Source organism: Bombus vosnesenskii, unplaced genomic scaffold, assembly GCF_011952255.1.
Source record: "Bombus vosnesenskii isolate JDL3184/JDL3185 unplaced genomic scaffold, Bvos_JDL3184-5_v1.1 scf7180000013263, whole genome shotgun sequence".
Lineage (NCBI taxonomy): Eukaryota > Metazoa > Arthropoda > Insecta > Hymenoptera > Apidae > Bombus > Bombus vosnesenskii.
In genome coordinates, this window is record NW_022882923.1 from 2,704,320 (window position 1) to 2,731,896 (window position 27,577).

The following is a 27,577-nucleotide window of genomic DNA, read 5'->3' on the forward strand; positions in this document are numbered from 1 at the left end:
CTAATGCAACAACAGTCATCAGGGATCCTCACACGACTTTCCTTTACATCTCGTCAGCAAACAGTGAACACTATACGATGAATGTGTTTGTACAATACAAGAGCTATCATTGAGGCTAAGGAAATGTATACAAAATATCGAAAGCATATCTTGTATTATTATTTTATCAAAATTACTAAACTTGAAAATTAATATTAAAAAACATAAATCGTATTGAAGTAGATACTACTTTAGATAAGATCAGTTTAAAAAATCTGAATATACAAATGCTTTAGATAAGATCAGTTCAAAAAATCCGAATATATAAATACTAATAATAAATATAAAAAGTCACAATAACAGAAAAATATAGAATATGTTATACATCGTACAAGATTTAATTCCATATAAATAAAATTCGTTTACCTGCGTTATTATCCATTATTTATTTTAACATAAGATTCAAGTTCCATGAACGAAAAGTCAGCCAAAATACGATCATCGGTGAATTAATATTTAATATTTCTCACATATACGAAAAATTCTAAAATCCAATACATACTCACATCTATCAAAGCACCATAATCCCATCAATTGCGGAGTATAATTTTTCGTCGTCACTTTCGCACGATGTAATCGTCGTACGAAAGACGAAGATGGTGAAGATGAAAGGAATCGGTTCCGATAACCGAGAGAAAAAGCATCAAGCGGAGGAAGAAACTGAGAGTCGCTACAGCTTCTTACCTGATTGCATTCGCGTCGCTATGAGTTCTTGTCGCTGGTAGAACACAATCGAGGAGCGAAATACGTACACGTACAATCCCATGTACACGTCAGTGTCTCTTGTACAAGCACCATTTCCAGGCTAGGAACACGATATTCTGTATCAACGACGAGACTATCACCAAGATTGGCAAGTACCTTGTCGCATCGGCCGACAGGAAAAGAAACCGGAATGGCTGAGTATGAGTATACCGGGTGAACAACATCGGAGCCAACCTTGAGGGGAGGTTATTGCACAAAAATGGTCCCCCGTCTTCGAACGACGCGTATACATTTAGTATTTTATGAGAAAATCGTGAGCACCTTTTATATCGGTTTACTTACAGGCTGCTGTTTTTGTTATCACTTGTCAACATTGCTTTTTCCTCGCTTCGCGACACGTGTAGGATCTCGTTTTACGATATGAACGCCATCGTTTTGATAATTCGCGTTAAGGTACCTTCTACACATACGACCACTCGGTTTCAGTTTAAAATCTTTAAATGTTTCCTTCTGTGAAATTATGGCCACTGGAAATTCTATCGAGGTCCTGGAATATTTGCTGCGTAGTCTTTTATTTTAGAAGTTTAAAAGTAAAACTACCAAACTCATTAAGTGGTGAATGGAATCTTATTTTTGGAGAAAGGAGTCCTCGTATTATATCTACCTTATAGTCTTACCTATTACTTACTGGTTTAATAACCAGTGCATCACCTGCTGATCGAACTACATTATCATATTATTGCAAACAAATCATCATCTTCATTCACGTCATAAACCACTCAACGTGACAGGGAATACCTATATCTCTTGGGAGTCGTGACATCACTTTAGACATCCTGCTTTAGCTGTCACACACAGTCACACACATACACGCTCAATACGGTAGCCAGGATGCCGCAATCTTGATCGAACAAATGCCGCGATGTCTATAGAGCAAATTAAGATGCAGCAGGGACACGTGTAATAATTACGCTCCATCGTAAACAGCTAGTAAAACATAATGATGTGGGCGGGCAAGGAGTGCAATCGTGTGAATCTTCCAATGGCGGAGAAGCGTCGGGCTGTTCGCGGAGTAATGGAGTTGGTAATAAAATGTCGACGGGCGTAAGGAAACGGGTGAAGGCACGGGCTATCCAGCCGAATACATCCTCGAGATAGAAAGGTGAATGAAGAGTATGAAAATGAAGAAGATCAATGATAGAGCATACGATAAATTGAGTCATTGAGAAGTCAAATTAATGAAACAAATACTCTTAAGCAATATTTATTAGATCTATGTAAAGTTTGTAACGAGCATGCAATATAAAAATTCAAATCACATGATCTAATATTGTGTAACTTTCATATACATTTTCAGTTTGACCACAAAGACCAATATAATCATGATAGTCGAATTCTATTGCAGTGCGAATGAAATTTCATAATATTTTATACGATGCGTCCAATACATACATACATAGAAGTTTTCTATGGTAAGTGTTCAAATGGTTTCGTGCGGCAATACATGTAAAAGAGCTGATTAGTAAATAAAAGCTTGGGAATGAATCAACGGATGAGAGCATAGTAGTTCCGGTATCGTTAGTAATTGGAGATGGTTGAATTGGATAAATCAGTGGCGTATAGGGTGCGTCTTAAAGCCTTGCCGAGTTCTGAAACTCCTGTGAAACATCGCTTTCAGTTGAATGCGTCTTTCATTTGGCCAGTTGCGTCGTGCGCAGCGGCCATTACGCTCGCGATATTTTATCAGTGGTCGCAAATAGCCATGGTCGAATCGTAATACCAATGCCATCAACGGTTCAAAGAGCTTGCCCCTGGCGTAGGTTAGTCGAAATTTACACCTTGCTGGTTAGAAGAGCTTTATGCCGCTCGATTTCGACGAGGATTTACCCTTATGGTTCCGTATTCGCATGGAACCATCGACTTTCGAATCTCAAACGTCATACTCGCCTTTATGGCGTTATTAACGTATTCTCGTATGATTATAAAATGGACTATGCGATTAATAAAAGTTATGTGATTTGAGCCGTGAGTATAACACGAAATTTTGCAATGATGGTTGAATGTTTATTATTAAATAATGATTGAACAAACATCATCGTTAAAGGGATTCTATCGAACTGTGAAGAATCTCGAACTTGCATCCTCGTTGCTTTACCACGTGAGTAAGATTCACGGAAATTCTGTTCCTGATAGTTGGTGAAATGCTGACCAATGAAGACTTGGCTAATTTCTGAATTATTAATAATATCGAGGAATAATTACTGCTTGCAGCGATTTCTTCGCGAGTTTATGATGCACCAACTGCTATTGAAGTATAGAAAGAAACTTTTAAGTCTCCACAAAGTCCAGAAAATTAGAAATTCTCCTGGTTATACACGAAATTAAAACGAAATATAGTAAAATCGCCACTAGAATATCTGAACAAAATGGGGAAACCACGTCCGAGTCATAAACCCAGTTTTAAAACTAACTATTGTTGACGCCTTAACAGGTTTTCTATTGCGGCTTTGAATACGATCCATTTTCACTTTCGTTTAAATAACACGGAATAACTATTCGGCTGCGGGCGAACAGTTTAGAAAAATACAACGCTCAATCGTAAACCGAGATTTATTGTATCATAAGTATTGGATCCGCGGTCGATTCGTAACTATAAATTAATCCGGATGCCGCAATTTTACATCAAACGGTATCTGTGTCAGGTGGTTCTACAATGTTTGACCGAATTTTATCGACGATTTCTGCTGGTATTGATAAACAAGCGTCTCGTGAATTTGTGTCGATCAATTGTTGGATTTGGTTTTTTCATTGTGTCAATACTTGTTTGAGGTTCTTTTTTTTTAAAGAACGAAGTGAAACATCATATTTTTTATTCATTATATTTAAAAGACTCATATTGTACTGATTTTATAAATTATAATATCATAACTGTTATAATTTTAATTCCGAAGATATAATCCATTTTTTTTTTCTTTGAAAGATGTAATCGTTTGTTACCAAAAAAATAGATAACATATATAACATACAATTTAGTATGAATGAAATATTCAGGTAAACGCTGGCTATTTTTAAATTTCCATATTTTATTTTATCCTTTATCAATGTATCATATTTTATCGTTTATCGATGTTTATTGTTCTACGCATCAATTTAACGATACGAAGGTTTACAATAAATGTATAAATAATCTGAAATTCAAGCGCACATTTACGTTTAATAATTATACTGTGGCGGATGAAAAGAGAGTTGTGCGTTTCGTCCCGGGACTACTGGTGGACTCGTCAGTAAGGCTATGCCCGGTAGTCCTTGCCTTAGACGTAGAGGGAGTCTCGCTAGGTGCGATATTTGTATCAATCGCTCGTATATTCGACCGCTAGCGAGTTAGATAGACTCGTTGTCGTCGTAGCCCTCTAGTGTTGGCGGTTGGTACCAGCGGATCGCCCGGGAGGTGTTGCGTTTCGTTGATGCCTCGACCCGTCGGCGTCCTATTGATACCGATCCGCCACAATACTATTAATTACAATTATATTATTATTAAATTAATATGACTAACTGTAGAATGACTTAGTTTCATTTATAAAATGCTATCTCCATCACTGTATGTGATAAATTGTTTTCAATAATCAGTTTTAAAATATCATTTTCTGCTCTTCCTCTTGCTTAATCATTCTATAAAACTTCATCGTTTTCGGATTCTACACATCAACGTTAAACTATGCTAACATTTACGTAAGCTACTCCAAATACTAAATTCATACCTTCACCACCTTCAACCATTCATTCTCCAAGATCAAACTGATGAAATATTACTCATGTATATGAATGATTCATTATATTAAATAATGAAGTTTTACCAATTTTGTCATACACTTCAGGATAATATTATTGTTATTAATTCAAAATACGTGTATCATGGAAAATTTCTTCTTTTTTAACGTTATTTGTACGAATCGAACATCGCACAAAATTTACGATATAGTCTCTAACAATTTCATAACATTATCATTACTAATGATTATTAACATAAAATAATATAATATAATATTAATATCAATATTAGTTCATCACGCGTGGACCATAGTGACCTCTTTCATTTTATTTCTTTAGAATTCGTAAAAAATTGGACATTATTCACAAATAATTTTAAGAATTGAATATGGTACAAAAGATAAAGTGTGCAATAATGTCAAACTTCAGAAAAACGAAATTTCATACGCAGGAACGTACCTAGTAATTTCATGTCTCGAGGAAGAAACAAGGAAAGAAAAAATTCATTTGCATATTGGTACTACCTGACCATAGAGGGAATAATTTAATAGTAATTCTAGGCTGTGTAGTTTAGTGACCTCGGTTGTATGTGAACTGTCGGAGTCGACGGTGAAATAGCCGACGATATGCTGGGAACCTAGGAATAATTCGACGATTTGGGTGATCGCGCAAAAACCATCGGAACCGGAGAATACGAATAATGCAAGGGCGTCGACATTACGGCCGATATGAGATTGTTGAGTGTGAGCCAAGAATGGTAATTCTGCAGGGGTGGCTAAGGAAAAGATTATTTTGCCGCCATCACCCGCAAACGATTAGGATAATGTGTTGTGACGAGGTTCCCATGATTCACTGCGTGTAATTTTCTTGAATTGATCTGGACAAACAAAGTCTTTCGCCTAATATTGTTTTTGTGTTTCGAACCAAATGTATCGCACAAACTGGCCTTTTTTTGTAATATCGGAAAATCTATTGTTGTACTTTTTGTTTTAATCCTGTCACGTTAAAGTAACGTGATTTTCGATCCAATCGTATTTTTTTTTCTTCTACCCAAAAATTTCTTAGGGTAGTGAGAAATATATTTTAAAAATATATTTCAGCATAAAGTTTTTCTTGAGATAATTTTTCCTGAATTTATAAAAATAATAGAAGCTATTATGCAAATATTTAATGGAATTCCATGAGAATGTGTCTTATCAATTTTTATTAATTCTATAAATTCTTAACAAAATCACTCTATCAGAAAAATATTTGTATTTATTAAAATGTAAAAAATGGATATGATCACAATATGTATCTATCGCTTAAACTCAATGATATATTTAAATCCAAAGTATGTAATTTTTAACAACAGCTTTATTAATGTTTTTAATTTAATAATACCTTTTAATAATAATATCTAGGAAAATATATGATTAATTACTTATATTTCATTTCCAATTGAAATTTTGGTGGAGAAATAGTTCTTTACAATAGGCAATCGTACAGTTAGAAATACTAGGTACGTTCGGACGTGTTAAATTGAACGTGACTTCTTGCACATCGTAGCTGGCAATCTTACCGCTCGTTGCTCTGTCCATCCTTCATCCGAAATCCTGGAGAGGTGAGAGCACGTTTTCACACGCTAGATCTTGACAGGCTCTGTTTTTTAAGTCCTGCAAGTCCTTCGGCTATTCCTGCGGAGGCAGTTCTGCATAAAGCATCGAGAAACAGTTGCAAGGGGAAGAAGGAACTCGACAGGAGGTTTTAAAGCCTCCTACTATATACGGTTGGTCTTTTCAAATGACATAGCTCAAGCTACTCCTTTTCCCTGACAAAGGAAATATTGCGATTATGTCTTTTTCTTTTGCTATTTCTATGGTGTCTCAAAACCGAATGACGTTTATCAAATGTATCTGAACAGACAAAAATCAGATAAAATTATGAAATATTTGTAAAGGTAAATTATTTAGAAAAATATAAGATAAAGTAGAATTAATATTTAAAATGTATTCGTATTTGTTATTTTTTCTTTGCAGTGAAATTAAGAAGTTTCTTAATCAATTAAAAAATAAAGAAAATTATACAAAGCAAGTCGAGAGTTTTAAAAAATGATACATATATAAAATTTCATATTCTTTTCAGGTCCCCCAACCATAAACAAATTAAAAGAAAGTATCGTTAATTTTTTCTTTGGAAAAAAATTCGCTGTACTGCACTAATTAAAAAAAGAAAGAGAAAGAAGAAAAAATTTAACGGAAATTATATGATGCGAATTAAGTAAAATTCCAATATTATCTAAAAATCTAAACAATCAGTAAGAACTAAGACCTCTTCCTTCAAACAAAAACTAAAGTTTTCGTCCGATTGACCAATTAAGAAACGAAATAAAAATGAAAAAGGAAAGAGAATTAAGAAAGAACGCAGTTTAGAGATAAAATTCCAATCTTTCTCGCAAATGAAACGTTATTAAATAATATCTTGAGGACAACTGACTTCAAACGTTTCCAAGTTTAATTCGGTTTTGTTTCTATATAGATCTCTCTGTTTGACGTCCTATGTCCGCGACAGAAAACCGTGAAAGAAGGTAAAGATCGGTTAGAGGATGGCGAGAAAAGAATGCAGCGAGCATGAAATGCCTGGAAGAATTCGTTGAAAGGCACAAATGGAAACCTCAACCTGATACGGTGAAAGGTAACGACATTCTGGCGAGATGTACCTCGACAATGTGCCCTCGATACAATCTATAACGTGTATACGTTCGATAACAGCGATAAAAGTCGAGCACCGGCTCAAGAAAACGGTATATGGCAAGTATTCTAACCTCGAATCGTTGGGTGTACCGAAACGTATCAAGACGATAAAAAAAACACGATTATCATTTTCATATAGGGTTACATAAAAACAATATATGTAATTACTGGATTATTTTACAGAAGATAAAAGATACAGATTTCTGCTTTATTCTTGAGTACTTCGAGGCATGACGTTATAGAAACTTTAGATATCTCTCGTGGTAATTAAATAAATAACAACTCCTTAATAAATAACAAATCCTTTTATATTATTTTCCGCCATTTCTATTTTTATGGAAATGTAAATGTAACAACTACGAAACGATAACGTAAAGGGGTAAATTTCACTTCTCCTATTGTAATGTTTTGTAGTTTTATTATTAGCCTTCAGAATTGATATGTATGATATAGAATATATGTCTACATAAGTTTCATAGATATTAATATTGAAGTTGTTACGATTTGCATGAATTATTGGCACTAGACATTTGTTTGTTTTACACAATTATATTTATACACCTACTTAACATGAATAAATGGTAGTATTAATGTTAGTAATAAGCTAAAAGATCTGTAGACATATTCAATAAAAATTCTTTACTTTTCTTAAATTTACGATACAAATATTTCAATCTATTCAACATGTATATTATAGTCTTCGTTATTTCTAAAAGTTGCTTTTTAGTCTATAACGGGATAGCTTACTCGAGCGTGAAACTTTGGATGTTTTGTCCTAAAAGAACGAAATTATATCGATCGTTGAAGATGACGGGGTATCTAGAAAATCGAGGAAATTAACGGGGAAGTACCAATTAGTCCCTTTAAGTATTGGTCTCCATTAATATCAGCATGTAAGGTTAACCCGCAAAACCACGATCAGTGACCTGCGATTATATCTGTCGTGGAGGGTGCTCAAACAGATCTGGACAGAAGTTTCCGCATTACAGAGTTTCGAGTACGCTTCACAATGTATAATTACAACGTAATTATCCTTTTTGTTGCGTTAAAAGAAACGAACGAGATATAGAGGGATTTCAAACAAAAGGAACACTTCATTATTCTCGTTAGTCGTCGAACATACCGGTGCCTCCGATAATCGTTAAAAATAATATGTTGAAATGATTCGCTTAATTCTAAAGACAGCCATGAAGCAAACATACGTTGGCTCAATGGAGTATTCAGACACAAACATAGTCGAATCTCATGATACACATGATAATATCCATAAAAGATATCCACAAATTTTCGAATACCTTCGTCAGTTTGTGCATATTTCTTTCTTTCTTCCTTTTTTTATTGTTGTTGTTGTTATAAGTATTTGTGAAATTTATTTCGCGAATAGGATCTCGTAATTTTGCATGACTTTTTCGCCGCTGCTCGATTCCGATAACTGGTTACCAGTATATCTTGCTGGAGCGTAGAAAGTAGTACACGGTCGTAAAATCTGAAAACTGTCCTGCTAAAATGTTTGCGCAAGCATTATACATCGTATCCCCAACGTCCTCTTCCATTTTATTGCGTTCAAGCATTTGTAACCTATGTAGGTGTATCCAGGTATTTAGGATTTTATCTTCAGATGAAATTTCGAAAGTGCAACGAAAGTAAATGATAAAGTTCGATCTGCCTGCACGAATTATTTCACCTTTCAACTTCCTCCGCTGGAAAATTGTTAATCTCGATATCTATCGATATGTTGAACCAATTTTCCGGGATAATACAGTACTATCACACTCGTGGAACGTTTGTATCAAGCAACTTAATCCTTTTCCAGCGATAAAAGCGTTCAACGTTTCGAATGAAATCAAAAGTATTTGTTCCTTCTTTTTCACATCTTGTTTATAGACGTGTCAATTTCAATCAGTCAATAGAGGTAGAAATCGTTTGAAATTTCGGAATTTGACGCGCCAACAATTCTTCTAACATGTGGTTTCTATACTCTATCGGAAACAAGGAAAGTATTCGCGTTGAAGACAAAGCAATCATTAACAATTTCAGCAGTGCGTTTCAAAAGTACCCACTTTTAAATATTATTTTTCCACAGCGAAATTCTCGTTTTCGAAATGCTTTCCTTGCAGAGTTCTTAGTCGAAAAAGTTCCACTTCGCATTTTATGTTTGTTTTTTAATATCGCTGTTGAAATTTCACATCGAACATGCAGTAGAGGTATAGATTCAAATTTTAGCCCTTTCTCTTTTAAAGTCCGCTGTGCTTCGTGATGTTGGTAAACGCAATAATTAAAGTTAGAAAAGCGACAGATTATTTAATTTGGAGATTTTTAAAATTTTAAATGAAAATGTTAATATTTCAGTAGTGTATTTGTAATCGAAAAGTTGAGATAACATACGTGTCACAAGTGAAATATAAAAACATACATCCCTTAGTTAACTTTAGCATTTCATCGCTTATCATTTAAAGATATTACAGACATTTAGCGATTATCTCTTCCAGAAATCTAAGTTTAGAAGTCAAATAAATACAAAAAGATATCGTTGATCGTTGAAACATCTGATTAGAAATATTTAGATTTTACTCCCTTCTCAACCTATTCTCAGTCGCGTTTCATTCGTGTCCCATAATAGGTACATAATTTCTTTGAATCCGCGCTTTTAGCCCCCAAAAGAGGGAAATAAATCAGTTAACAGAAACGGACGCGGCGAAAGGAGTATAATAGTAAAAATTAGTTCCCTTCTTTAACATTAAAATCAGTTCACTTCTTTTTATTCAGCGTCGGGCCCGCTTCTCAAAGAGCGGAGAGTTGTAAGGCACGAAATCGATTCCTCGACTCGGCTCTCGGTTGGAAACCGCGTTGAATATACATGTTCACCGGTACCGGCAGCATAGCCAGCCGATCGACCTCATCCGCATTCTAATCAGCTCTTACTTCACACGGCCAGAAACAGCTTGCTGAACTTTAACTCGTTATCCTGGTCGACCGCGCAAATCCGTGGCTGGTTTGGCAGCGTCGACCATTTCATCCGAACTCGATAGAGAATGCTTTTGATGCTGCTTGCTAGTTACGAGAGAAAAAAGAAATACCCGCCGACCTACCTCTTGGTCCTGGAACATTTGCATAAACAGAACCTTAGGGAAGAATCGAGAATTTCGCGGGTGAAAACGAATAGGGACAATTTTCTCTCCGGTTTCTTCGTTAACGATGAAGTATCGCTGGTTTTGAATGAATAGATCGCGATATTTATATAGAGGAATCGATATTATGCTGGTATTTTGTTCTTCGCGGAGAAGAGAGTGAGAAGAAGGAAGAACGTCACAAAGGAACTGTTTGGTGCAATTTACTTTTCCGCTTTTAAACTGACAGTTGTTGCATCCGCTTCATTTTCCACCGGTTTTATTGATATTGCCCGAATCGCTGCAGTTTTAGTTGAAATAGCTTGCCAGTTTAGAGAATTGCTTTCGCAAAGACAACGTAATTCCGGGTTTAGATCCTAACTACTGAAATTTAATGGAATTGAAATATAGTAATGATACAGCTGCAAAGTTTGGACTTTGGAGAGAAAGAATGTTGACGAAAATTACAGCGTGATTATCCGTGAGTTATCCTTAGTGCTAATGGTAAATGGTAATTTATTCATATGGCAATAGTAATTTATTACTTATTCATATTTTTATAAACCCACTGAAAAAAATAGAATTTAATATTGTATCTTTGCATATTACGTGCATTCTGTACATTTTGGAACATTTAAATTTCACGTAAATGCATGAACATCTGCAATTTAGTAAAAATTAAAAAAGAAAATCGATACAGTGATATTACAATATTTTGTAATAGATGTGCTAATGCTGCCTTGCCCCTTAGAATATGCAGTATTTTAAGCATTGCAACATTTATCAGTGCTATGTTAGAGTAATCTTAGTTGCAATATTTCGGGGGCTTTGCTTAATTTATATCGAGTGTGACAAAGTAACAACACAAGCAGTTAGTGATTGGTAATAATATATGTTCTGACCACGTGCAACAGATTCAACGCTAATCTACTGGATTGTTTGAAAAGTTAGAAAATAGAAAATAGAAAATAGAAAAAAGAATTCGCTGTATTTTTACAGAATCAACATTTCTAAATATTCTTTTCTTATAATTTCACTCTCTTCTATGTACTATTTGATAGGTAAAGAGACCTAAAAAACACATTCAAGGTATAGACATTAAGACAAATTTTTTAAACATAATACAGTGTTATTGAGCGTCCGTTTGACTGAGTTGTCGAGATTAAGAGATGCAGTTTTTAAAATTTCTGCAAGTTAGTTCGGATACCATTCAATTAAAGTATCTAGGTCATCAATTCTTCCCCGTCAAACTTCGTAGCCAAGCTGTCACCTACAGATGATCTCAATTATGCAAAGTCTTAAAAATTTAAAGGAATGTTATTTTCTCGCCACATCTATTTATATTTGATTCTTTGTTTGTATAAATTGATCTTATTAAATCATAAACAAGGATTACAATTTGGTCAGTGTTTTAATAAAAGTTATTATTAAAAATTCTAGAAATTGTTTTATCATTTTCTTTTATATCTGTGACGATTTTGTATCGATAATTCAATCCCATACCTGCGATATTTAAACTAGTTATCTATTTTTAGTAGCACTATCTTATTAGTAATCGATTATTTTTCAGCGAAAATAAAATCAGCCAAATTTTGTAATATTAATTAAATAATTCAATTTTTTGAGAATTTATATTTAATGTCAATACGTGCAATTAGTATTTAATTTCTTAAAAACCAAAAAATTTAGTTGATGAAGTTGATCAGTTTGATTTCTGTGTGATCAGTATCTACGATACAATATCCCAATAAAATAATAAAAGAATTCAACCAGACTTATTCCTACGTTAGTTACATTCATTAAGTGAATTAACCAATCTATACAAGACGTTATAATTGTTGTTTTTTTTTCGAAAATCTGATAATCACTGAACAGGATTGCCACTTGAATATTTGTGCATCGTGATCATCGATAATATCGTCAAACTTTGTCAGTTCGACTGACGTTTGGAGTAACTACGTTACGGCACGTAATAGGCTCCGGTCGCTAATTCGACAGACTTTGATGAGTCTCTATGAAATTAGGAGCAGCTTTGAAAGCTAAGAGTAATTCCGACCGGTTGGTTCTCCGCTGATGGAGACCGACCGGCTCTCTTGAATTCTGAAATTATCCAAAATCAACTGCAGCTCTGCAATTGCAGCGAAATACAGCTTCGACGTCCCCCAAGTGCTGAAACGACAACGACGCGCGAACAGTGTTGTTAACCCGACGATGCTTTAGTTGGATGTGTTGAAAACGCACGACTATCCAAACACCGGAAATAGTGCACCAAGTAATGGTAAAGCGGCTACGTCACATTATGTTCAACTTTGTGATGCGTTATTATAATCGTCATACGACAGATATGATGATAGTTGGTGTCCCGCTTTAATTAAAATTGCATTAAATTTTTTATTTTCTTGTAATGTTATCTTGTAATGTTATGTTTTCTATGTTATCATACAAATTAGTATTTGTTTGAAATAGAGTCAGATGGAATATATGATGCTCTCAGGACTTTGTTTCCTGCATTTTGGAATTCAGGTATATACTGCCTAAATTTTCTTTTTAACTCTTAATTAGTATTTAATTAGAATAGTTGGGTCATAGAGATCCAGAATTATTCGCAACAGGTTTGGTAAGCTAATTTTAATGCATTGAATTGTAATTTGTGTAAAAGCGTAGAATTGATGGAAATATCGAAAATGTAGATCTTGAAGATAAACAGGAAAAGAAGGAATGAAGCGTTTGTAAACTTGTCTATAATAACTTCCGTCTTGAAATAATTCTTATAACGTGAAAATAATTGTACTAAGGCGAAAATAAAATAAACCGGTTCACTTTTTGGCGCACAGATACGGAACTCGTTGGTATTGCCTTGTCTATCAATATTTTTAGTATAAGCTTTTTTATTTGACAATATATAACAGGACATGTTTTTCTTGGAAGTTTTGACACTCTGTTGCTATTAAAAATATTTATCTCTATTGGAAAAGCTGTGAAACTGTGATAGAGTTATGAAACGTTATATTTGATTTGTATTGGGAAAGACCTTCGACATGTAGATTAAGATACTTGATTTTTATACAAAACAATTAACTAAAAACATTCAATATTGAAAGTATTCCCTTTTCATAATATTCTTCCGACAAAATTAATTTCTTTATGATATTTATGCAGAGTTATAAATTATCACATTTACATTGTTTACAATTTTCTTACTTTTTTACTTTAAATGCTTTTATTTTCATGTACTTTACAATTTCAATAATCCACTACAGAATAAAAAATACTACACTTTACTAGCGACAAATGATAGAATTTTGTGGTCGACTATATAGTTTTTAATCGTTGATCATACATACTCTGCTATCAGACTGTAGAGAATATGTTACAAAGTAATCTTCCCCAGACAAACAAATGTATGTTAAAAATAAACACAGACTGGTTCTAGTGAAGTGATAAAAGGCGGGACATGTATACATCTATGCTTTTGTTTTCCGACATTTGATACAAGATAAGTATAAATAAATAAAGAATGCTAGTACATCACTGTTTGTAACTAATTTAGTATATCAATCTTGTAGTTTTTCTTTTTCGCCCTTGTTTATTTTCAAGTCAGAAGCTTTTCATTACTATCTCTTAGCCTGTGGTTGTTTTTAATACACAGAATGCTTTTTAAACTTTTACTGAAGCATAACAAAGATGAAGCGATACCTAATGTTATTATCGCTTAATATTCCATTCTCTGTACCGTTATTGTCGACAGCATGTTTCAGTTTTTCTTTTGCTTTGTTCTTTACAACTATTAATTAGTTAGACAACTTTAAGATATCCTATTAAGAAACACTTCACCACAAATATGAAAAGAGGTCAGCGTTTTATTGATGGGCTACACTCGCTGTGAACAATAATCTTGATTATAATTTTATCAGAAGATTTGACACTTTACAATCAAATTTTACACAGTGAACAAAAATTATATACTCATTCTATAAATGATATTCTTTTGTCAAATTATTCAATGAAACCTTATGTTTATATTAAAGAAACTTTAGTTAACGTTTAATGAAATTACAGTATTTATTAATTTTATTTTTGTATAAATTCAACTAAAAAACTAGGACCCAGGCTAACATATCTTTCGTTTACTGACTCCTACAACAAATACTAAATTTTAGATATTTATATATTTTTGTATATTACTTGTTATTACATTAAATTCTCCACACGTACATAAAAATCTATTCACATTGCATATTTATCATCAAGTTCTCATTTTATCTTCTAGATTTCTGTTTGCGTTACCCGTAACGACGATTACAGATCGAACGATCTTTACACCACGAAAATAGAAACTGGTTGCATAGGAGGAGGTCCCGTGCAACATCGTTGTTCCTTTGTATGGATGATTATCGTAGCAAGTAACTCGTCTGGAGTTGCCTTACATCGCGGCAATTATGCGTCTCATAAAAGTCCGGATTTCTGTTGCCTGGATAGCACGGCAAGAGCGAAGAAAGTCACGCGCGCAATTGAGCTGAAAATGGAGCAAAGGAGATGTCACTGATTGCAAGACAGAAATGGAGCACGGAGGAGAATAACGAGAATAAGAAAAGATCTCGTGGCCTGCTTTAAAGCGGATACAAATTTGCATTTTACCTGATGCACGAGTTAGTACACCGTATTTATATCAGTACTTGTTTAAACATATACTCGGTATACGTTTCTATAAATATTGAAATGTTTGATAGAAGAAAGATTCATATACATGATATACCTACAAAAATTCAATAAATAGTTAATAAGTTATCGTAGAAAGTAGTAACTGTGAGAATTATTCGTTTTACATCGTGTTTGTTGACAATTTTATCTTTGTCATATAATGTATGTAAATGTATGTAAATGTGATGTAATATATTTAATGTAAAGAATTTTATACTTTGTGATCTTTTAACTCTTTGCTACGTAACTAATTCAGAAGTAAAATATGGCGCAATAAATTTGCTTTCATTTACAATTAATACAATACTTAAAATTTACACGTCAACAAATAAATATATAATAATATCGTAACAAGAAAAAAGTAAGGTATGAACATTTTATAATATGACAAAGAGAACTGTAGCTTAAGTGTTTCATGCTGTATACCAGAGAATGTAATGGAAATCCAGTGTTTATGATTTAAGGATAAATGGTTTCTCTGTGATCAGACATATGTGTGTAGACAGTATACTGTATCTCCTTTAACTTTCGACGGTCGCGCTCTTCACCATAATTGCATGGACGACGATTATTGAAAACATAAAACATGCACAAATTAATTATTGTGGAAATTATATTGGATAGTGCTTAATGTACCTTAATCAGCATTAGATAATTTTCTTTATTTAAAAAAATTAAGCGTGGCAGCAAAATTTAACAAGCTATTGCTAAAAAATGTCCATTCTCCAATTCTAACCATTCACGAGAATGGTAATTTTGTACGAACAAAATACGATACCATAAATAAATTCCATAAAACCGGCTATATTCCAAAAAGTCTTTCGTTATCGAAGTTCGTACAAACCCATACCACAGAATCGGAACAGAATGCACGGTCCACAAATCCACGTTTATCGGTGTTTTCGGTCGACTCGAAAAAATCCACTTAAAGGTAGAGGGGTCGCATACATCGTAGCCATAACATATCCCGGACTTTCCCATAAACACGCTCTTAATGAAACTTTAATCAAAAGAATCGAGCTACGCTGCTACTGCATGAAAGTATCCGGACACGTGAGAAAATATATTTTAATTACAAAATTACGTATAAATCGAAACGCAATAATTTTATTCATTACAATCAACGTAATACATATAACGATATTGTGAGGCGATTAAATTGGTTTTCTAAAATCAATATGCAATAAAATTGCCGTTTCTCTTACGGAACCATTTTGTTATTTGACAAACACTTTATTTTTAGATTTTTTTAACTTTTTAATTAAGAGATGGATTAAGTCTTCCTCTAATATTAATACAAATTAAACAGTAGATGTATGTAGTGCAAGGTGCACCGTAATATGAGAAATCCACTTCAGAGATTGGCTGTATATCCGAAAACAATGAAAAGTAGTTCAAATAATTATATATTTTATTTCTCCTTGTTTATAAAATATAACGAGTTTCGTATTTTGTCGTCCATTACCTGATTACCTCCACAGAAGACGCTTAAAATGATCACCTTACAATGTAAGGCAAGCGTGTAGACGCGTTTTCATTGACCTGATTATTTTCTCAATGATTCCTGGCGTGTCTGTTTCTAATTTTGCTGATATGGTCACCAATATAGTAGTGCCCCGTTACGGTGCCAAGAACATTTCAAAATGCTTCGCATAAGACTCATAATAGGTTCATAAAAGGTTTCTATAAATGTCTGAATACTTTCATGGACCACTGTATAAATGGTAATGTTCATAAATAACAAAACACGTTGTCCGAAAAGAGTCCTCGGTAGCATTCAACCACAGTGCATTTCTCGGCTTCGAAAAGTAGCTTCGCGATATCGTAAATCACTAAACCCCGTGTAAGTACGCGCACGACCAAGCATTCGCGTGCTTATTCGTTCGGTGGCCGAGTAGTAATATATTCAGAGAGATGTAACGTATCGATGTCGAATCTTCCTCTTCATCCCCATCCACGGACTTCCGTCTTTCTTCCTCCCATGGCGAAAAATAACTATGTCATTGGTGGCGATGCCAGGCAGAGAGAAAGAGAGGAGCCATTTGGGAAAAGCTGGGAAGGGGGAATGAAACTACGTGGCAGGGAATTCGTACTTTTGGGAAGCCGCAAGCAAAAGGACTAGTGGGAATAGTGGAGGAAGGAATAGAAATGGGAATTTAGTTCAATCGAAAGGATTCTTATTAATAGCGGCTTCCAAAGAGCAAGATCGCCACAAAAAACGAAAATTGCGGGAAAGTGGAATGCTGAGCACGCGTTTAATTCTAGGTTAAAATCGTGTAAAAAGAAATTTGTAAATTTTAATCCTTCCATTACTGTCGGGACACATGGAGCTGGCTAGAAGTCTTGAAATCTCTATTCAACCTACGACGGCTACGAAAGGTATTTGCACGTATCTTTCATTTCTAGCGATGCATTTCCCCATCAGGTTCTATAGACATTTCATTTTCAAATTTCTGTAGTGATGTGTAAATATTGGATGTGTAGTCACTGTAAATATCTTGTTATTACGAATAAATGTAAGAGCTCTTTGTTTCAGTTCATTCCCCAATTCCCTGGATATATCGTGTATATTTTTGTAAACATGAGAAATTTCCCAAAACTTTCACAAATTCTACTGTTAACTATTTGAAAGTACATGAAAACTAGTTTCAATTCCTTTATACGGTTACTTTTTTTTCTCATTGAACGGGCAAATTCCTTATTATAAAACTGGAAAATTTACAGCTACAATTATATGTTTGGTTAAATTTTCCTGTTCTAAGACAATAGATCATTATATCAGAATATCTAGGATTAATTACTTGGAACAGGAAAATATATTTCGAAATCAAAAACATCGATCTCCGAGAAGGTTAATACACCCTCGACGATATAAAAAAAATACAAAATCAATATGATATATGATACAAACGATCAACTCATTTGTCGGTTTGGCATGCTGCGTAAAATATTCCACTTGAAAAATTATTTCAGTTCGTTCAAATATATCCGCAAAATATCGCACGCGCTTTAATGAAAAGCATACTAACTGATAAGTTAGGCAATAATTATTTGCCGTGTGAACGTGAATTGAAGGGACCGAGCAAAATGAATCTTCATATCTATCATACTGTATAAACAACACGTGTATAATGAATATCCGCGTCTGTGACACATTTGTACGTAACATAATCGCGCTATTACGTTTTAGTAATTAATTATTAGTTAGTAGCTCGTTAAATTTAATTGTTCGTTATTATTCGTCATTTCAACATTCTTAAACATTTAATGGGACGTACGTTCCTGCTATATGTGTTCGTACAAATTTCATTTATTAACTTCAATCAATTCCTATTATAGTCTATTTTAGTTTTAACAGCATCTATAAAAATACTTGAGCGTATCGAGGATTTGCCGAGAAACTCCACGACTGTCGTTACTCGAAACTCCATCAAAATTTTCCGTTCAATTTCCTGGACCGTTGAAAAATCTGGAAAATATGATAACAGTATTCAAAAATAGTGCAGCCAGCGGGCATCTGGTCGACATATACAGGAAAGGAAAAAAAGAAGTCCGTCGAGAATGCGAAGTAAATGCGGGGCCAGTTTGTTTTTTCTCATGGAGCGTGCCAATATGAAAAAAGAGATGGGCTAGACAAGAGGAGAAGAGAAGGGGAGGGACGGTTGAGTCGGGCCAGCGGCAGGAATACTTAACTGCATCCGTTGAATATTCCCAGACACGGGAGCCGGCAACCTGTACGTGGCCATGGTTGTGGTGCGCATAGCCGGTGGTATGGCACGATATAGAATGCACGTAATATATGTGCGAATGCACATATATCCACGGAAGCTCTTCGGAAAAGGGACAGCGCGCGGCTGTTTAAATTACTAAACTTTAAACTTTCACTCACGTATGCAAACTAATGCAAACTGGAGGCTTGTGGAAGGAACTGCAAACAGCTCACTCGGGAGTCCCTACTACCATCCACACTCCCAGAACGGGTCTCTCGACACTCTCTAGCCTCTAGAAGCCGCCTCACCCTCGTCTCTTCCCTCTCTGCCTATTCGCCACCCACTAACCACCCAGCCGTCTCCCTACTGCCTCCAAAGCCTCTCTCTAGTCATCGTACACCATCGTTCATAAGTATTAGAACATCTCCCAGTTTCATGTAAGATGTTACAATTGATTTAAATTATCCAGAAAACTATTCATCCTTTCAATGCAAAATATTTTTGACATGCCCAGCGTGAATAGTCAGAATATGTATGTAAACGTTTTATATAACGCATTGAATATATATAAACGTTTTTTATGGTAAGCGTTGAAATACTTTCGTGAGCCACTATAATTCACTGTAAACGTCCTGTAAGTCACCTAACAGTTATGAACGGGGATGTACATCGGTCTAGCGAACCAACGGAACGTCCGCTATCTATATATCGGGTGTCCTAATTTTCCTGTCGGCTAGCCGTTGCCTTCCTGCCAGCTTTTCCTTTCCCTTGGCTATACGAACGAGTCGCGAGCGTCGCGAGTGTTTTTCGCTTAACCAAATGAAGACCGAGTAAATCACGTCATTAAGAACGCGAAGTGGTATTCATTTCTGCGCTTGGGCGAAGCTTTAAGGCAGCAGGTGAGACGTCGACGTATACGTATACCATCAGTTCGTTTCGAAGTCTTTGTCGTACGTAAACAATCTGCTTGACTTCCAGCTGACGGTCGTTACGAACGTCATTAGACGACGAGAAAGGTCAACGATTCTGGAGTCGTCGATTCACGTTACGTTGCCACCGCGAGCGTCCGTGATATTCCTCCTGGTACAACCAGATAGGAGCCGTTCCGTGAACGCACCACTATATTCCGAGAGCTGCTGAATTTCGAGCACGCTGCAAGCAGAATACAGTGCGTTAACGAAGGTCGTTCGTAGCGCAGTTTTATTAAAGGCTTCTGGTATTTTCCCTTTTTTTCTCTTTTATTGAACTATGTTGAGAATTCAGATCTGTATATTCTCTGCTGGCTAATTTCAACGAACTTATTTTCTATAGTCGCTTTGTATACGCCCTCGTTTCGTGTCGTGAAGCATTAAAAGCAAAAATAGACCGAAACACAGTATATTTCTGCTGATTTTTTGTTATTCTCATGTTAACTTGTAACTAAAAGGAAGTAAGTACTTTAACGTAATATGGATATAATATAAAAAATGGGAAGGACCTGTTGGGTTAAATTCAAAGATGCTTTTTAAAAACAGGTAACAGGTTGACAAAATTTGATGGAAATTGGAAGTATATTTATTTAAGCCGTTTTTACTTCTTTACATTCAAGAGGTTCACATACATTGGAAGAAAAAACAATATACATTTTAAGACGGCCCTAGGACTTTATTTTCTCAAATATAGGTTTGCATTTCTGAAATATAGTAATATTTTACATAGACCCAAAATAACATTGTAGTTGAAGCGATAATAATACAGAACCGTGTTCCATATAAGTAACATATTATTGCTTACATTCATAAAAACGTAATAAAGTCTTTTCGTATAGATACTGATATCGACGTAGATACCCATTACTGTGTAGAAATAAGAAAAGACAGACATTTCTGCTCGTAATAATAACATTAAACTTAATCATAACTAAATAAATCTAACTTTGAATATAACGAAACATAATCTTTATATTTTAATGTACCACTGTCCAATTCTGAACTTCGCATTAAAAATTGCAATCTCTTAAATCAAACACTCGTTAACATATCCCCGGTTGGTCGATCCAACATTCAGAGATTCGAGGCAGTACGCAGAATTACTCCAGGAAAACTCTCGAAATGATAGAACTTGAACGAAACACTTCGCCACTGTTCGTTGCTTAAACACAAGCAACCGCGTGCCCGCAAAATTCCAGCCTAACGAACGCGTCGACATTCAACGAAATCGTGCGACGTTACCTCTCAAGCAACTTTGTTCGCCATTAAGAAACCTCGGCTTTCTATTCGCCAGCAAAAGGCAATTTGCTCTGTCCCATTGTTTCCACTTCCACTAGACTTCTAATCATCTATCCAACGTGAATCGTGTCGCGTTTACTTTTCTAAATGCGGTTGGATCACCAATCAGAAAGTTACGTGTACGTCTTTTACTTCCACAGATATACCGTGTAGCTGGATTTAACCGTTAGTGAAGATTTATCGAGTTCAATTAAGATAAAACAATCTGTCTAGAGTTATAACCATCCAGTACTATCTTCTTACTTACAGTACGATCCACAAATTGAATTCTAATCCAACGTCAAGGATTCGTAGAAGCGATGTAAGTGAATATTATCTGGTAATTCGTCGTTAATTGATAAACCGTGGAGAAACTGCTAAATCACCTTTCCAACGTAAATCGAGATTACTTTTCTAAATGTTGTCCGATCACCAATCATGAGATTATGTATTTGTGTTTTACTCCCGCACACCTGCTGTACAGCTGGATTTAACCATTAGTGAAGATTTATCGAGTTTGATTGCGATAAAATAATCTGACTAGGACCATAACCAATCGGTTGCTATCTTCTTGCTTACAGTATAATCCACAAATTGAACTCTAATCCAACATTGAGGGAGTGTAGACGCGACATAAGTGTACATTATCCCGTAACTCGTTGCTAATCGACAAACCGTGGAGAGACATCGTATGCAAAATAGGCGCACGCGTGTACACGTCGAGCGAGTCCGCGGGAGTAACGATAAGTCAGCGAAATTATCGAGATTGTCTTTCGAAGTTCCTGCGTTGGTGCTTTGCGGATAATTTACTGTGGGCCGTAAGTAATAATCGATGCCAAGCGAGTTATGCGGTCCGTACTAGACGCTAATAAGGACATACATACATATATGCGTACACATCTATGCATAATACACACCCTGGCATGCCCCGTAATAAATGCCAGTTGTAATTCATTCTCGAAAGCATAAACGTCCTTATCTGCTATTACTGGCGAGATTTATCCGGAGCTGCTTGAAAATTAAACGAAACCACGAGGTTCGTTTATCCACGAGCTTTACCATTCTCTCTCAATATCTACGTGATATCGAAGAGGAAAATGTGCTGCTGTTTTCTTAGTTGAAGGAACCAGTTCTATGGCTCTCTTCCTCTTTTTTTAAAGACATTCTCCAAGTGAAATGGCTTCTTTGGAAAATTTTTTCGTTTATACAGTTTATAGGAATCTTCAGCTGTGGAGAGGAAAACTGGAATAATCTATGAGCAAATTTTTCTCTACGCGACTCGCTTAAGGAAAAGAAATCAATATTTCGTTTGAATATTATATTTCTGCATTTCCCTCTAGATAGGATTGATAATGAATTCTCATTTATTTATATTCAGTTCTTTGTCAATCTTTATTAAATTTTTGTCAAAGATAATGATTGTATCAAATTTGTATTAAAAATGACATAGAATATGAACAATTAAAAACAATGTGATTTAGACCTGAATCCTAATAATCAAATAATTGCCTATATAATATTTAATTATGGTAATTAATAAATTTGAGAGCATCTCACGTTTAATTACACGTATAGCTATCTTGCAACGTATCTGCATCTTGCAACATCATAAAAGAGATCGAGTAACTCGAATACGATGTTAAATGAAAATTTTTTTCGGCAGATAGCACATAGTTTGTCAGATAAAAAGTACGAATACGGAAACCTGTATACCAAAAGCACGCGCACAACTTTTTTAAATTGAAAACAACAGCCGTTTCGTAACAGGACCCAATATCGACGTCATAGGCACGCGCCATACAGACAGGAAGAGACCGCGTATTTTTCTGAAACTATCCGTTGCTACCATAAAGTGACTTCTATTGCTGGTCTCGAAAAACGCAAGGAAAAGTTCTGTGAACTACTCGTATTAATAATTCTACATGTTACTTTGTATGAAACTGTTCTATTGATGCGATAGATTTTTGCACAAATTTCACAGTTATCTGATATATTTAAATAACAAAATTTGTATATATATAGGAACACGTTTCGAGGTCATTTATAAACGAATAGATACTTAAATATTGGATTATTCGGAAAGATCATAGCGTTTCTGTTGTGTATTCGCTAAAAATACAAGATTACTTGACAAGAATTTCTGTCAAGTAATAAAATGTTGAATTGGAAAAAATATTGTTCTTATAAGTTAAATTCACGAAATAAAAGGAAAAATTCATTATTTTAAAAACGTATCATTAAATATGATAATTGTAATTCTGCAAACAACGTGTCTCGTGTTTCATTCATCAAACATATTTCATCTATTAATGATAAGAAATGGCATAAAGGCATGCAAAATCTATTTGAAAAAAAATCTTTCCTAAAAATGTAATTATCAAACTACATAAAAAATTGTTGAGAAGTTACAGAAAGAAGTGACGAACGTCACATAATAAAACGCCAGCTGTACAAAAATGTGCTAACTTTGCATTTTTTTTAGAGGTTCCTGAAAGGAACGATGCTTACACTATATTAAAATTGTAATTTTACGACAATCCACTAGTTTCAATTTTTCCTTTTTTTGTCACGAATTTCGAATTAAATTAATATAACAAAACGTAATATACGTGAAATTACGTTCAAACAGAACTCGATTAACAAGATTCGAATTTGATACCGGCATTTCAGAATTAATCATTTACTTTAGACGTCAACTGTCATTCAAGAGCAACGAAAATAGCGTAGAAATTAATTTCAGGCCAAGGTATGCGGTGTGATTCTCGTTTCGAATAGAAGCCGCGTACCTTGCGATTCCCGTGGCACGCCACGTGGATAGATTAATGGCATCAACATTAATAATAAGGCCGTAAACTATTCATATGCATTGCCGCCTCCGTTTCATTCCGTTTCGCCACCGTTTTAATTATGTTAATGAATCTTGCCGCCTTCGAAGCGCGCTGATGATAAGCGTGCAACGCTGTAGCGCGCTGCCAGTGATACAGCACTTTTTAATTTTACATTAGGCAACCTGCAGAGAGAATATGCACCACTGTTCCAAAGATGCTGAGAAGAAGCATCTATGTTTAAAATTTGAAGGCGAAACATTCATGTAAGACGTTATGGAGAAGTGTTAAAAATTTTATCCGGTCACTATTATTCTATATAGAGCATTAAAAAGGAAAATTTAAGACAAGTAAGGATTTATGGTAAATGCTAAGATGGTTGAAAAGCATTTGGGTAACATTGATTGGAAAATCAGTACTTTCGACGCTAAAAATTTCTTGCAATTGCTAAGAACGTGTAGGTGCTATCAATAAAATTAACGTTTATTTTCATTGGAGTCAAAACGTTATATGTATATAATTATACTATCTTCATCGTATAATTTTAATTAAAATTATTCGTACATACAGTTTGGGTACACTTTAACGATTGGCGGTGACTAATTGAAAGAGTCTGTCAAGGATTTATCGGAAGAAAGTTTCAATTATATAATTCCATATAAATGTTCTTTTACCAAGACCTACCAATTAGTTGATTCATATAACACGTCAACGAGTTGTTTGTGCATTGACGTGGAAATGAATAATCTCGAGATTATCAAGGTTATTATAGTTGGTACTTTCCATGAGCAAGGAATCATGACTAGTTTCCGAGATTGACTAATTTCTAATAAATTCCTGGGAAATGTTTATTCATAGATACATAATTTCGGAGAAGTGTTGATTAATAATCAGAACATAATGTTGTGTGCACACGATATGAATAATACATAAATTACCGATCGTAATTGATCCTTTGATAGTGTGATAAACTAACCAAAAAATTGGAATGAACTGTGTAAAAAGTAATTATACCTTTATTCTCAAGATTTTTTGTATTTTTGCATGTCTAGCAAATTTTACTAATATCGTTATGTTATAAACATTACTAGTACACTACTACACACAGCATTGATCACATTTGATGATGTGAAATATATAACACTATATTTTACAGTATGTCCGAGTAGTTCTACGTTGTTAAACAATTTTGATTAATCAAAATTGCAAATATTATTTGCGATGAAACACATTATAAGATCAGTAAAGATAAAATGTGACTCGATAAAATTTAAACAATCGTGTTTCACGTAATTTCACGATTCGAAATTTTCACAACCTTCCCACTGCGACTGAGCATAATTTTACTTTTCACTTTTACTAGCACGATGGAACAACCATTCAGAATTTTAAAGTATACACTATGCATCTTCGGTCAGGTGCTCTCTAAATCTCGGTTTTTGCTAAGGATAAGGTAAGTGAAAAATACCAGGCTAAACGGGCCAGCCTGTTTTCAAAGGGTGAAGGGACGAGCACACTGTGCAGCTTTAAAGTACCGTCCAAAATCTCGTTGGATAACACCTTCATAAATCACTAACCTAAGGTAAATCAAGTGATCCTGATAGATCAGCATCTTACGCGCGAACTGGGTTAATCGATGCGAACGGATTGCGGGATGTACGCGTCACGTTTTTCTCAGTGAATCAACTAGCTGTGAGTCATTTCTTGCAATTATCACACTAATCACTCTAAACTTGTGGAACTGACGTCTCTTAATTTGGCATTAATTGAAGGTATAAATTTAGTAGCTAAGAACAGTTTTGTAAAAACAAATTTTCTAACTGGGAAACATATTTATGTATTAATTATAAAAGCTATCGATATTACTTAAACATGTAGTAATTTATTGTTTGCTCTAATTAATCTCTTGTATCTTATCAAGTGAGAAAAAACAGAGATAACGTGTAAGCAATCATTATTGCAAGTTGTATAATTTATGATTCAAGTGTTCAAAGTGTTAGTTGAAGAAAACGATACTAGGTTAAATAGATGTGATATGATTACTGTAATTGCACCAGACTTTTTTTTTTAGATCAAGATTTAATAGATTTGTGTTTTAAAGTACATATGTAAAGAAATTCTAGGAATGACTTGAAGGTTTCCTATGTAGGAATGTTTATTATAAATTAACAGAAAAGACAGTATGATAAACACAATATTATAACACTCTTACAAAATTGAATATAATATCGCACTTCACGAATTCGCTTAACACTATTTCTACGTCACAGCAACACGATGAACTTCTCTCGATCACGATTAATTCAACTCTCGCAGCATTACCATTACTGTAACAAACCTTGGTAACGCTCACAACACTCCTTGACAACATTAACATATCTTAACAACGTTTATAAACAATCAGCCACGTCTTTCGCTAACGTCACACCATCCCACACCTATATGAATATTTACTATAATATATGTATATTTCCTCTGTTACGTCCACAGTATTTATGTTATAATATGCATATTTTCTTATATAAGCAAAAATATATTCCTCAGAATCTTTATGTCTACTCACGTACCAGATTTCAGGGTGAAGAAAATCGACACTAGAAAATTGGACAATATTTCTTACTTTTACTACTTTCGTAAGAATCTACTTTCTCATAACTTCAGCAATCTTGATAAATCGGAGTTTACAAATCTGCTTATAAATCACTATTTTAATTACTTTCTCTCTCATTCCCTTTTATACCCTTACAATGTTGGAATAAATTCATTAAAACTTCATCTCCTTTTTTCTCATTTAAAACCGCCCAAAACATATACAATCAATAATTATATGAATATCATTATGAGATCTCATTATTTTAAAGAAACGCTCGACCGTCTTCTCATTTAACTAGAAACATCAAAAGATTTAATAAATCTCAACTGTATCTATAATATTTATCTTATACCATTGGATTGTGTATAATCGAAATAAATCGTATTAATTGCATTTTCCTATTTACACGAACAGAAAACCATATTTATTATAATGTCATAAATATTAGAAAACTCGTTAAATTTATTGCAAAACTTCAGTACTTCACTTAATATTTTACATTATATTGCACATGTAACGTGGTTGAAATAACTACGCTACGTGTGTGTATGCATTTATGAGGAATTTAAAAATGTAAGAATGTACAAAAAAAAATATAACGCGCAAAAACGTCCAAAGTAAAATGAAGATTATAATATTTAACGGACAAAACAAATCACTATGTAGAATTCATTTTCTTATTTATGTTCATAATATGAATTTGCACAAAAGTTTACAGTCCAGAGATAACACAATAATTTACTAATTAATAATATCAGTAAATTTACAGATTGTAGATTATAGACTTCTTCATAATCAAATGACTGATGATATATAAAATTTAATTTTTTTTATTACCAAAATTTGTTACTGCGATAGAAGAGATTTCCTTAATATTAATAACTTGTACCTCGTCATTGATAAAATTACATTAATAATATTAGTTCAACTGCATAAGTGGACCCAGAAAATAAACGTATTATATTTATTAATTAAATGATTAAATATCAGAGAAGATATTAAATATCAGAAGCTACCCTAAATACTTATGGATGTTTAATATGTGTTTTATTTGTCTGTATTACTTTACCGTCCGTTCAACACTTTCCACATATCTCTCGCGACATTTCCAGCGACTCTTCCTTTTTCCTGGCGTGAACGAGTTGCCGATT

At 34.3% G+C, this 27,577-nt stretch overlaps 1 long non-coding RNA gene across 1 annotated transcript in view; it reads left to right on the forward strand.

Annotated features, from left to right (window-relative positions):
• Positions 1–7,428, forward strand: part of LOC117232975 — a 222,352-nt gene extending 214,924 nt beyond the window's left edge. Inside the window, exon 5 of the long non-coding RNA XR_004493234.1 lies at positions 7,030–7,428. This is a non-coding gene — a long non-coding RNA (uncharacterized LOC117232975). The remainder of the gene's footprint in view (positions 1–7,029) is intronic.
• Positions 7,429–27,577: the final 20,149 nt, after the last annotated feature.